Source organism: Hemitrygon akajei, chromosome 5 (genome assembly GCF_048418815.1).
Source record: "Hemitrygon akajei chromosome 5, sHemAka1.3, whole genome shotgun sequence".
In the NCBI taxonomy this organism is placed as follows: Eukaryota; Metazoa; Chordata; class Chondrichthyes; order Myliobatiformes; family Dasyatidae; genus Hemitrygon; species Hemitrygon akajei.
The window spans coordinates 19,882,109-19,894,542 of record NC_133128.1 but is presented as its reverse complement, the minus strand read 5'-3'; positions in this window follow the sequence as shown (position 1 = coordinate 19,894,542).

Here is a 12,434-nt window from a genome sequence, read left to right as displayed (position 1 = left end):
TGAAGACAAAAATCTTTGCTGCACATTCAAACATTGAAACATGCAGCAAAATGTGTCATTTGTGGCAAATCAAATCAGTGAGGATGGTGCTGGGCAGCCCTCAAGTGTCACCATGCTTCCGACAGCAGCATAGCGTGCCCACAACTCACTAATCCTAAGCAGTCTTTGTAACGTGGGAGAAAACTGGAGCACGCAGAGGAAACCCACAGGGTCGCAGGGAGAACGTATAAACTCCGTACGGAATTCCACCCCAACTGGAGATCACTACAGCTGTAAAGCTACACGCTAACTACAACACTACCGTGCCACTCAGTTACACAAAGTGCTGCAAAAGGTCTTCTCAAAAACCATTTGCAACTCAGACCTAGCACCTGATTAGTCCTAGGCTCCCTTGCACTTCAACAGTCACTGAATCCACCTGCAAGTCTAGATCTTCCTCCAGACTTCACTCCCCCAAACTGGTGATTTAGGACCTGGGTTTATTTCTCATTGATGTGCTACCATCCGCAGCGGACTTCGAGGCCAGCGTTTGAATCCCGGGTTCAAACCCGGCCGGCTCCTTGCACGCTTTCCATCCGTACCGCGTTGAGCGTCGAGCCTCGGGAAGCAGACAAACGCCAGCAGAAACGGCAAGGTGTGCCCGAAGTTCCACAAGCCGTGGAAGGGAACGACAACAACGACTGTCATTGTGCCTACCTGGCTCAGTGTGTTTCTCCACTCTGAGGTTTGAGGGTTAAGTAGCGCTTCAGAAACTCCGGCACAGTATCAAGGCTGGGCCAATGAATGCTGTGGGAAGGCAGCACCATTGGGTCAGATGTTAAATTGAACCCCTTTCTCTTCTCATCTCATCTCCCATCTCGCTATTTTATAGGCAGGGTTATTACTCCTGTAACGCAGGTCAATATTTATCTCCCAGTCGCCATTACCAAAAGAGGTTGTCTAGGCGTTATCACATTACAAGAGTCATGTTCCCAACTTTACCAAAGTGATGACACTTCACAGATACTCCGGGCTGCCATTTGCAGTTTATATTTTCTGTATACAATGCCATGCAAAAGTCTGAGCCACATATATATCGATAAGACCTTTGCACAGTACTGCAGCAACTTTATGTATTGCACTGTACTGCTGCCACACAAAAAAACAAATTTCAACAAGTATGTGAGTGACGATAAACTTGATTCTGATATGGGTCCCCATTGTCGACAGAGAGAGGGAAAAAGGCAGGGAGAAGGGAATCGTGGCTGGGAAAGGGGAGGGAGTGGGAAGCACCTGAGAGACATTCTGGAATGATCAATAAACCAATCGTTTGGAATTAAATGACCTTGATTGGTGTCTCAGGGCTTGTATGTATCTGCATCCGTGTCACACCCTGCCCTTGGCATCCCTTCTCTGCCACCTGTCCCACACCCCCCACACCCGCGGCACACCATCCTCACCATTCCCAACGTTCTTTGCCCTGCCAGATTTACAAACTCGCTCTCCACTCCAATACAGTACTGTGCAAAAGTCTTAAGCACCTTAGTTATATAAATATCTGCCTGAGTTTTGCACAGTACTGTATATGAGCATTTGCAAACGTACTAATCAACCCAATTAAATTTCTATAAAAATGTATCACAAACAACAGAGCCCCCATCCCTGATCCCTGTGCGACATCTCTGATCATAGAATAACGTCCCTCCACAACCACCCTATGTATTCTAATAGTCATGCCCAACTTGAATCCAATCTATGAAGTCACCATGGTCCCATGTGCCTCCAGGATCAGTATGGCTAACAGGAAACCATTAAGGTTTGTTCAGACAGGATTACAACCCCTAAACACAAGGGATTCTGCAGATGCTGGAAATCTTGAGCAACGCACAAATTGCTGGAGGAACTCAGCAGGTCAGACAGCATCTACGGAGGGAAAAAACTGACGATGTTTTGGGCCAAGGCCCTTCATCAATGACTTGGTGAAGATGTGATCAAGTTTGCTGATGATTTAAAGATAGATTGGTTAGAAATTTGATAGGCAACCACAAGGGTCATTCTGGGTCATTCTGTTGTGCTAGAAAGCTGAGGTCAGCAATAAGCCCCTGGGTTTTAGAAAGTGAATATTCATCACATTACCAAACCTCTCAGTTGACAAGAGTGAAGAAGAATGGCATGTATAATGGTTGACAATACTCTCTTTCCATTTATCCTAGGAATGTTGCTTAGAGAAGCTTGTGTTCAATGTGCCTGTAGGAAATATTTCAGGTTAATGACCATGCATCCGAAGTAGGAAAATATAGAAAGGAAGCATCATTGTAGGGAAGTGAAGGGGTGGAGAGGAAAAAGGATCATAGTCATAGTCATAGAGCACTACAGCACAGAAACAGGCCCTTCAGCTCACTTAGTCTATGCTGAACTGTTATTCTGCTAGTCCCATCCACCAGCACCTGGACCAGAGGTCTCCACACCCATGTCCTTATCCAAACATCTCTTAAATATTGAAATCAAACTCACTCCCTCTGGCAGTTCGTTCCACATTCTCACTGCCCCCTGAGTGAACAAGATCCCCCCCCCCTCAAGTCCCTCTTAATTTTTTTAGCAGTACAGCACAGAATAGCCCTTCCAGCCATTCAAGCCAAGCTGCCTGACAACCCCTGACTTAACCCTAACTTAATCACAAAACAATTTACAATGATCCATTAACTTACTCGGTATGTCTTTGGACTGCGGGAAGAAACTGGCGCACCTGGGGGAGAATCTACACATTCCATGAGGACGTACAAGCCCCTTACAGTGGATGCCGGGACTGAACTCTGAACTCTGCCACCCGGAACTGTAATTCCCACACTACTGTGGCGCCATATTTCACCTGTCACCCTTAACCTATGATCTCTAGTTCTAGTTTCACCCAGCTTCGGTGGAAACAGCCTGCTTGCATTAACTGCATCTATACTCCTCATAATTTTATATATTTCTATCAAATCTCCCCTCATTCTCCTGCACTCCAGGGTACAAAGTCGGAACCTATTCACACTTTGCCTAGAACTCAGGCTAACATCTGCAATAGAGACCACAGCTGTCCAGATGACAGAACTGATTTCAGTCTCACCTAAAAGAGGGGAATTAATACCAGTTGCTCAAGGCTGTTGTGTCCAGATGAATGTAAATAGAAGTGTTAAATAGAGGGAAAACAGCATGTATATAGTCAGAGAAACTAAAACCAACATTCTGGGACCAGGAGCAAGCAGTTGCTGGAAATACAGAATAAAAGAAAATTCTGGAAAAACTCAGCAGATCTGGGTAGAGGGAAAAACTGAGTTCAAGTTCTATGTGGTTGTCCCTGTGTCAGAAAAGTCCCGCTCAGACAGGAACGAGGAGGAATGATTCAGTGCTGAGACCTGAGACTGCAACCTGCCAAGATGTTTTACGGTTATTAAGATTACATTGCGATGTTATTAAAGTTTACTTTGGGATTTGTTGGAACAATGCAAGAGCTCAAGGGTAAATAGGTCAGAGTGGGAGTGGGATGGAGAACTGAATTGGCAGAAGGCTGGTCATGACTGAGGACTGAATGGAGATGTTTTACAAAGCAGCCTCTCAACCTGCAGTTAGTTTATCCAGTGCAGATACAGTCACAAACTGAGCACCAAATGCCATTCATTGAGTTAAAAGAGGCGATGAGAAAAGGTTTTACCCCACCTGGGCCAGCACTGAAAGTCATAGTTACCCATCTCACTTCAAAATCCACAAACTCATTCTCCAGATCACCTCTGTAACGTCACCCCACATTCAACAAGGTGAGTCTCTCTAATCATTCAGCCAGTCCCTCCAGTCATCAGCCTTATACCCCAAATAGCGCTTTGCAACGTAGCACTGGTGAAACGTGGCGACACTTTGCACGCAGTTTACAAAACTTCTAAATCTATTGTTTCTGAGCTACCTTCACTGCAATCTGCAGCCAGAACTTCCTTTTAAGTAATGTACTTTTGAATCGTCTGAACAAACTAGTGATTTCACGACCTTCTGAAGGACATGGCAGACTGAACTCTCAACAATGCAGGAACGGCATCTTTAAGCTTACGAAGGTACATCATCATAGCTGGAAGAGAGAAAGGAGGGGAGCACTCCAAGCCAGGCTGAGATGCAGACAACTGAAACTCCCTCTACCCCGCATTTTGGTAGCAAATGTATAGTCACCGGAGAACAAGATTGAGGACCTAAGGGCAGGATGGCTGTATCGGAGGGAAATGAGGAATTGTTGCATTCTCTGTTTCACGGAGACATGGCTCCCTCTAGACAAGCTGAATATAGTAAGTCAGTAAGACCTGAGGGCTTCTCAATACACAGGATGGACTGGGCTGCTGTTTCAAAGAAGGCAAGAGGTGGGGATCTGTGTTTCATGATCAACTCTTTGTAGCACTTGAATGTAGCAATATGGTCACACTCTTGTTCCCCCGAGCTGGAACATCTAATGATTAACAGCTGACTGTTCTACTTACCAGGAGAGCTCTTCTCTGTGATTCTGACCGCTGCTTCCGTACCGCCAAAGGCCGATGTTCAACATGCACTCGAGGTAGAGTACAGCAAAACCAAACAAAAGAGGCTACGCCGATGTATTTTTTTGTAATTTATTTTTTATTGTTCATCTCAAACAAACATTTCCGTAAGATGTATTTCAAATATTGTACATATATATCATATAGTCATATATGCCACAGATCTCCACATAATATTTATCTGAGCTATACACTTATAGAAAAGAGAGGAAAGAAAGAACAAGCGAAAGGAGAAAACTATGTACAAGCAGGGAGTGATTTTTTTTTTCAACATATTCATTGATTTGTGAGGATAAAATCAGGCCTATGAGGTGTTATGTAGTTAAACCATTTTTCCCAGTATGAATCAAATTGTTCCAGCTTATGATTAACAGATGCTGTTATCTTCTCCATTTTGTAAATGTCCATTGTAATTTCCATCCATGCATTTAAGGTTGTGCTCTCCTGTGATAACCATTTCCTAGAAAGAGTCTTTTTGCCAGCCACCAGCAGTATATTCATTAAATATTTATCTCTTTTCAACCATTCTTGAGGTATATACCCAAAATATATGGTCTTATTCTCGAAGGGTATTTCACATTTAAAGAATGTCTTGTAGGGCATTGAAATGGACTCTTAAAATATGGAAAACTATTATAAAAGAACACGCCGATGCATTTGAAATCATTGTCAGGGACATTACCATCAACATATCAACAGTAGCACAAGGGGGTCGCAACTCACTCAAGCACTGTTATACTATGCCTACTGTTCCATCCCTAGACCACATTTCAGGAAATCTGATCACTGAGCTGTCTTTCTTCTACTTCCACACGGACAGAGGCTGAAGAGAAAGACCCCAGAGATGAGGACAATGAAGAGCAGGTTGCGAGAGGCAGTGGAGAGGCTACAGGATTGCCTCAAATCAGTGGACTGGGCCACATTCAAGGACTTATCAAAGGATCTGAATGAATATGCCACAGTTGTCACAGAAGAGTGCGCCCCCCCAAGTTCATTCAGAGTCTTTCCCAAACAGAAGATCCTCAATCTGCAAATACCGCTGATCAGGTCTGGCAACCAAGTAAAATACTTTCTCTGAAAAGCCATCTCACGTACAAAGTGTAAATCCTGGACCAAACCTGAATCACTGAAGGATGCTTGACAGCTGGGCAGGGCTTGAATTCTATCACCTCCTACAAAGTGAAACCAAACACGATTTCGCTCCTAGATGAGCCCAATGCCTCGAATGCTGACGTTGCCTTAATGGACCTTCACATATTCCTACAGCCCCTGATGACTCTGTGATTTCAGTCTCTGAGATTGATGTGAGAGTGTCATTCAGGAGGGTGAACCCATAGAAAGCATCCGGACAAGACATGGTTCCTGGATAAAAGTGCCAGGCATACCTGAAATACTAAAGACCTGAACCAATCAACTGGCTGGAGTGTTTGCTGATATCATTAACCTCTCACTTCAGCAGTCTGAGGTACCCACTGGCCTCAAACAGGCTTCAATTATATCAGTGCCTAAGAACATGGTAACCTGCCTTAATGACTATCATCCAGTAGCACTTACATCCACTGTGATGAAGTGCTTTGAGAGGGTGGTGATGAAACTTATCAACTCCTATCTGAGAAGAGCCTTGGACCTGATCCAATTTGCCTACTGTCACAACAGGTCAACAGCAGATGCCATTCCATTGGCTCGTCACTGGACCCTGGAACAGCTGGACAGTGAAGATGCTTACATCAGAATGCTCGTCATTGACTATAGCTCGGCATTCAATACCATCATTTTCTCAAAACTTAATCAATAAAGTCCAAGACCTAGGTGTCAATAGCTCCTTGTGCAACTGGATCCTCAATTTCTGCACTTGTAGACCCCAGTCATTTTGGATTGGCAGCAACATCTCCACAATCACTCACCATCAGCACAGGTGCACCACAAGGATGTGTGCTTAGCCCACTGCTCTACTTGCTTTACACTCATGACTCTGTGGCTAAGCACATCCCAATGCCATATTTAGGTTTTGCTGATGACACCGCTGTCATTGGCCAAATCAAAGGTGCTGACAAATCAGCATGTAGGGGAGTGATTCAGAATCTGGCTGAGTGATGGCACAACAACAATCTCTCACTCAGTCAGCAAGACCAAGGAGCTGATTATTAACTACAGGAAGAGGAAACCGGAGGTCCATCAGCCAGTCCTCATCAAGGAATCAGAGGTGGAGATGGTCAGCAACTTTAAATTCTTGTGCTATCATTTCAGAGGATCTGTCCTGACTCTAGCACGTATTGTAAGTGCCATTACAAAGAAAGCACAGCAGCACCTCTACTTTCTTAGAAATTCGGCATGTCATCTAGAACTTTGACTAACTTCTATTGATAGGCAGTGGAGAATATATTGACTGGAAACACCAATGCCCTTGAACAGAAATGCCTGCAAAAATTAGTGGATACGGCCAGTCCGTCAGGGGTAAAGCTCTCCCCACCACTGAGTGCATCTACAGGGAGCACTGTCGCAGGAATGCAGCATCATTATCAACGTCCTCCACCATCTAGGCCGTGCTTTCTTCTTGCTGCTGCCATCAAGAAGGAGGCACAGGATTCTTAGAACCTACACCAGCATGTTTAGGAACAGTTATTACCCCTCAATCATCAGGCACTTGAACCAAAGTAAGAACTTTACTCACCTCAACGCAGAACTGCTCCCCCAGCCGTTGGACTCACTTTCAAGGACTCTTCAACTCACACTCTTGCTAATTATTGTTTATTTATTATTATTATCATCATCATCATCATCATCATCATTATCATTATTATTATTATTATTATATTATTATTTTATTTTTGTATTTGCACTGTTTGTTGTCTTTCACACACTGGTCGCTTGTCCATCCGGTTTTATGCAGTCTTCTATTGTGTTTCTTGGATTTACTGTGAATGCCCACAAGTAAATGAACTACAGGGTTGTACGTGATAACATATATGGACCTTGATAATAAATTTACTTTGAACTTTGACTTCCACCCCCACGATCCTTACTGACTCCAAAGCAGCTTTTCTCAATGTGGTCCCTTCGCAATCGCCTTTCCTGATCATCTCCCCAACTCTCTACCCGGAATCTTTGTCTCTGCCTCTCTCTCTCTCTCTATGATGGCAATACCCTCCCCACCCCGAAGCACCCCTACTGCAAGCCTATCCAGTACTGCTTCTGCCATATCCACTCTGCAGTGATGGGAATTGTGGAATTGCCTATCCAATCACACAGAACGGCTCGGGTGGGATATGATATCCTAACATGCCGCAAACTTAAGAGATGTTTCAGGTCATACTTCGGGCTTCACCAAGGGGGAGGACCAGCTGTGACCTTTTTGAATAAGTCTAAGCTGGAGGGTCTCTTTAGATTCCTCTGCCAGTATTTTGTATGTTATCCAACTGCAGACATTAAATCAGCTCCCTCAGGCTCTTTCATGAAAAGAATTCCATGTGATGACATTACTGTCCTAACAATGAATCAAAGACAGATCATTTTTTAATTTTGTTTTTCTTTGCAGCCTAGATCTTTTATAACTTTTCCCCACTGCTTTTATAACCTTTTGTTCTTGCAATAAGCAATGTCCATTAGATACATTGTCAGCAATCAGCCTAATGACGAACCATAAGATTCTCCCCATCCACCGACATTCTCCAGTCATCGGCAGTAAAACAGCGTCTGCAGGAAAATTTGAATCTATAAGATAAATATTCAGAATTTTCCATAAAGCAGTGCAGATTGTTCTCCCCCATCTGGCCCGCATATGCACTTCTTATTATTCCCCTTGGTTACACAGAGCTCCCACCCGACTTCATATAAATTGTCTGTTATATTTCCTTTTGAGCTGGAGCAGGCCTTTTGAACTCAGTAATATTTCAGAGCAACCTAAATCCAGTCTGAATGAATTACCTCAGACTTTTTCTGAAGTTTCAATTAATGTTTTAGTATAGTACAGTCAGCAGTCTGAAAACTGCATTTTGAGGGGGAGAAATCATGAATTATGTTCTTTAAGGTATTTTTTAACTTATCCTCACTATGTTATTTTCACTAACCCTTCTCTTCCTTTCGTGGGGCACGATTAACCCAGAAAGGAAAGCAGAATTAAGCAGGATTGCACACACTAATTGTTTAGTCGCTGGCCCTGTTGAAAGGTAGAGGAGGGAAGTTGAGAGGTAGAGTCCAGTGCCAAGGCCTGGAGGCCTGGAGGCAGCCTGTCCTACGGTTAGAGGCCTGTGTGTGAGAGGGTTGGGAGGGTGGATAAGGTTCTTGTTTTGCTGAGGTTGTTGTTGATGATTGATTCGTGTTGTGAGCCGCATTGCTCTATTGTTGAACATAGTGGGCATACTACGTGGGCCTGCGGGCCGCCTACAGCACATCCTTGTGTGTGTTGGTTGTCAACACAAGTGACGCATTTCACCATATGTTTCCATGTCAATAAATACATACATCTGAATGTGAACGTGGTCTGGCCCATTAGTCCATTAAGCCACATTTTCCCAGTTGTCCCTCTGTTCTTTCCGCATGGTCTTGCCACCGCTTTTTTCCAAGTATACATCCCTTTTATGCCCTCACTATGTCTGCTTCCAGGCTGTGTAGTTCAGATCATCAGCTCACTGCTCCATCAAGTAAGGACAGAATCAAGTTCTGATTAGGAGATTCGGCAGCATGTCAAATGGTTTCCCAATAGTTCTGGTGAGATTTCCCTTCTCCACAATCACCATAGGCCTAGTCTATTTGATCTGATGCCTCCTTCAATAGAATGAAAACTGTACTGTGCAAAGGCTTTAGGAACATCTATTTGGCTAGGGCATCGCTAAGACTTTTGCACAGTGCTGTACATACCAAAAACACTCAGCCATCTGCATCCCCGCCATCGAGGTCATCTTCCCGAAGCAGTGCCTCAAGAAAGTGGTTGTTCATAGACCCTTACTATCCTGGGCCTGCCCTCCTGTTACTATCACTGGGAGGAGGCACAGGAGCGTGAAGGCCCCACAATCAATGTTCTAGGAACAGCTTCTTCTTCCCTTCTGCAATCAGATTTCTGAACAGTCCAGGAACCTGTGAACACTACCTCACTATTCGCCTCTCACTCTATTTATTCCTTTTTATCTCTTGCACTGTACTGCTGTCATGAAACAACAAATTTCACAAAATACGTCAGTGATAATAAACCTGATTCAGACACCGAAGAGGCACGAGAGGGTGAGCAATGCTCTTATATTTTCAGATACAACATGGTAACTGGCCGTCCCGATCCTACTGACCTGTACATCTTTGGAATTTGGAATCCACATGTTCACAGGGAGAACATACGAACTGCCTCCAGGCAAAGGAGCAATTGAACCCGGGTTGTTGGCACTGTAACAGCATTATGCTAACCGTGCCCCCAGTTTGTGGAACTGTAACTGAGGAAGAAGGGGAGAAGATGGCAAATGATTAAAGCACAGACAACTCTAGGTTTCATTAAGCAGATTTGAAGAATCTCATATAATTTATGTCCAGGAAATCAGTTAGCCTTTAATTTATTTGGAAGGGCAGAACACCGCCACACACACCAAATGCTGGAGGATCTCAGTAGGTCAGGCAGCGTCTATGGAGAGGAATAAATAGTTAACACTTTGGACCAAGTCTCAACTGTTTATTCCCCTCCATTGATGATTGATGCTCCCTAACTTGCCGAGATCCTCTAGTAGTGTGTGTGTGTGAGTGTGTGTGTGTGTGTGTGTGTGTGTGTGTCTGTCTGTCTCTCTCTCTCTCCCCCCCTCTCTGTGTCTCTGTGTTGCTCTGGATTTCCAGCATCTGCAGAATCTCTTGAGCTTATAATTTATTTGCAGGTGCAGTATTTTCATTGTATTTCCTTCAATGGACCTTCCAGAATGTATAACATTCCCAGATAAGAAGCATGCAAATTCTTTACATATTTTGTTTTATTATGACATGGGCCCTTTGGCCTACAGGATCGATGCTAGGTCACAGCAGAACAGTCACCCTCTCTTTACTTCCAGGCCTAGGAAACTTCTCTTTGATCCTTTGCAACTTAACTACAGGAGGGGTAGCTTACAGTCACTAATGAACCCACCAGCGCAGCTTTGAGATATAGAAGGAAACCATGGCACTCAGGGGAACACGTAATACCCAAAGTTCAAAGTAAATATAATTTTTATTTATTGAGATACAGTGCAGGTCCTTCCGGCTCTTTGTGTCACACCACCCAACAATCCCCCCAGTTTAATCCTAGCCTAATCACGGGACAACTTACAATGACCAATTAACCGACCAATTACCAGAGCACCTGGAGAAAACCCACACAGTCACAGGGAGAACGTATAAACTGCTTATAGTGGCGGAAATTGAAATCGCTGGCACTGTAAAGCGCTGTACTAACCACTTTGTTAACATGCCAGTAACGTATATACATACTACATACAACCCTGAGATCCATTTTCTTGCAGGCACCCACAGCAAAATAAAGAAACACAATAGAGTCCATGAAAAAGCAGACTGTGGAGTCAGTTGGGCACTGAGAAGAGTGAAGCCATTCACACCAGTCCAGGAGCCGATGGTTGTAGGGCACCAACTGTTTATGAACCGGTGGCAAGGGAGCCAAGCCTCCTGCACCTCCCACCTGATGGTAGTAGCAAGAAGACAAGGAGACGAGTCAAACGCAGGCAGCGGGAGGTGCCCAGATGGGGGATCTTGGCTGGCAGGTAGTGGAGCCGAACACGTTCAATGAACGTTCTCAGATTTCGATGCTTTAATCTGGCTTGAAGTCCACTCGGCAATGTCCAACCTTGGTCCTGTACCTGCATTCTCGAGAACCAAGTTCACTGAATCATTCAGAAGATTGTAAAATCGCTAGGTTGCTATACTATTCAAATGTACATTTCTTAAAGGGAAATTACAGGCTGCACAATGCAGCGATCATAGTTCAGATAATATATATCTAGTAGTTTTCTGAGCTGCCCACGAATCATCTTCTATCGCCAGCACCTGGATCCACAGAGCCATCAGGCAGCAGCACCAATTGCAGCCGGCTCTGCTGGTTTGAAGAGTACATTCTAACACTGCAAGGACTTCCGAGGGGATCATCAGGGTCTCTCTTCCACCCATCCAAGATATCTATCATGAGTGCTGTGTACACAGGCACTCAGCGTTACCAATGACCTCTCCCGTCCGTCCAACAATCTCTTCGACCTCCTACCATCAGGCAGGAGGCTCCATAGCATTAGGACAAGAGCTGTTAGGATGGGGAACAGCTAACAAGATTCTTCCCCCAGGCTGTGAGTCCATTCAATTCCCTGCCACCAGCCAGCTCTCATCACCTATGAAGCACCAATAAAGTTACTCTGTTTACTTCTTGTGTTGTAAATGCACTTTACAATTTGTCAATTTACTTGTGGTAATGTTATTTTATGTGTTGTGTTTGAGTTATATGTACTGTGTTGTGTACCTTAGTCCAGAGGAACATTTCTTTGGTTGTATACATGTACTGTATATAGCTGAGTAACAATAAACTTGAACTAATGCTAATTGCTCACTCATGAGTGCACTTCCTGTGACAAACATTCTGCTTATATTTCACACTTATTGATGTGTGAATGCAGCATAAAAATCTTGCAATTACTTAAGTATTTAAAATTCACAACATTCACTTGCTAATAGCAGACTCCCAAAAGAGCATTTAGGTTTTTCTGAGGCTAAAACATGGGCGAATCCATCAGAACTCCCTTGTTCTCAGAAGACAGATGAAGACTTGTGATAAAACACACACAAAATGCTGGAGGAACTTAGGTCAGGCAGCATTTATGGAGAGCAATAAAGAGCCGATGTTTCGGGGTAAGGCTCTTTATTAGGACTGGAAAGAAAGGGGGAAGAGGATAGAAG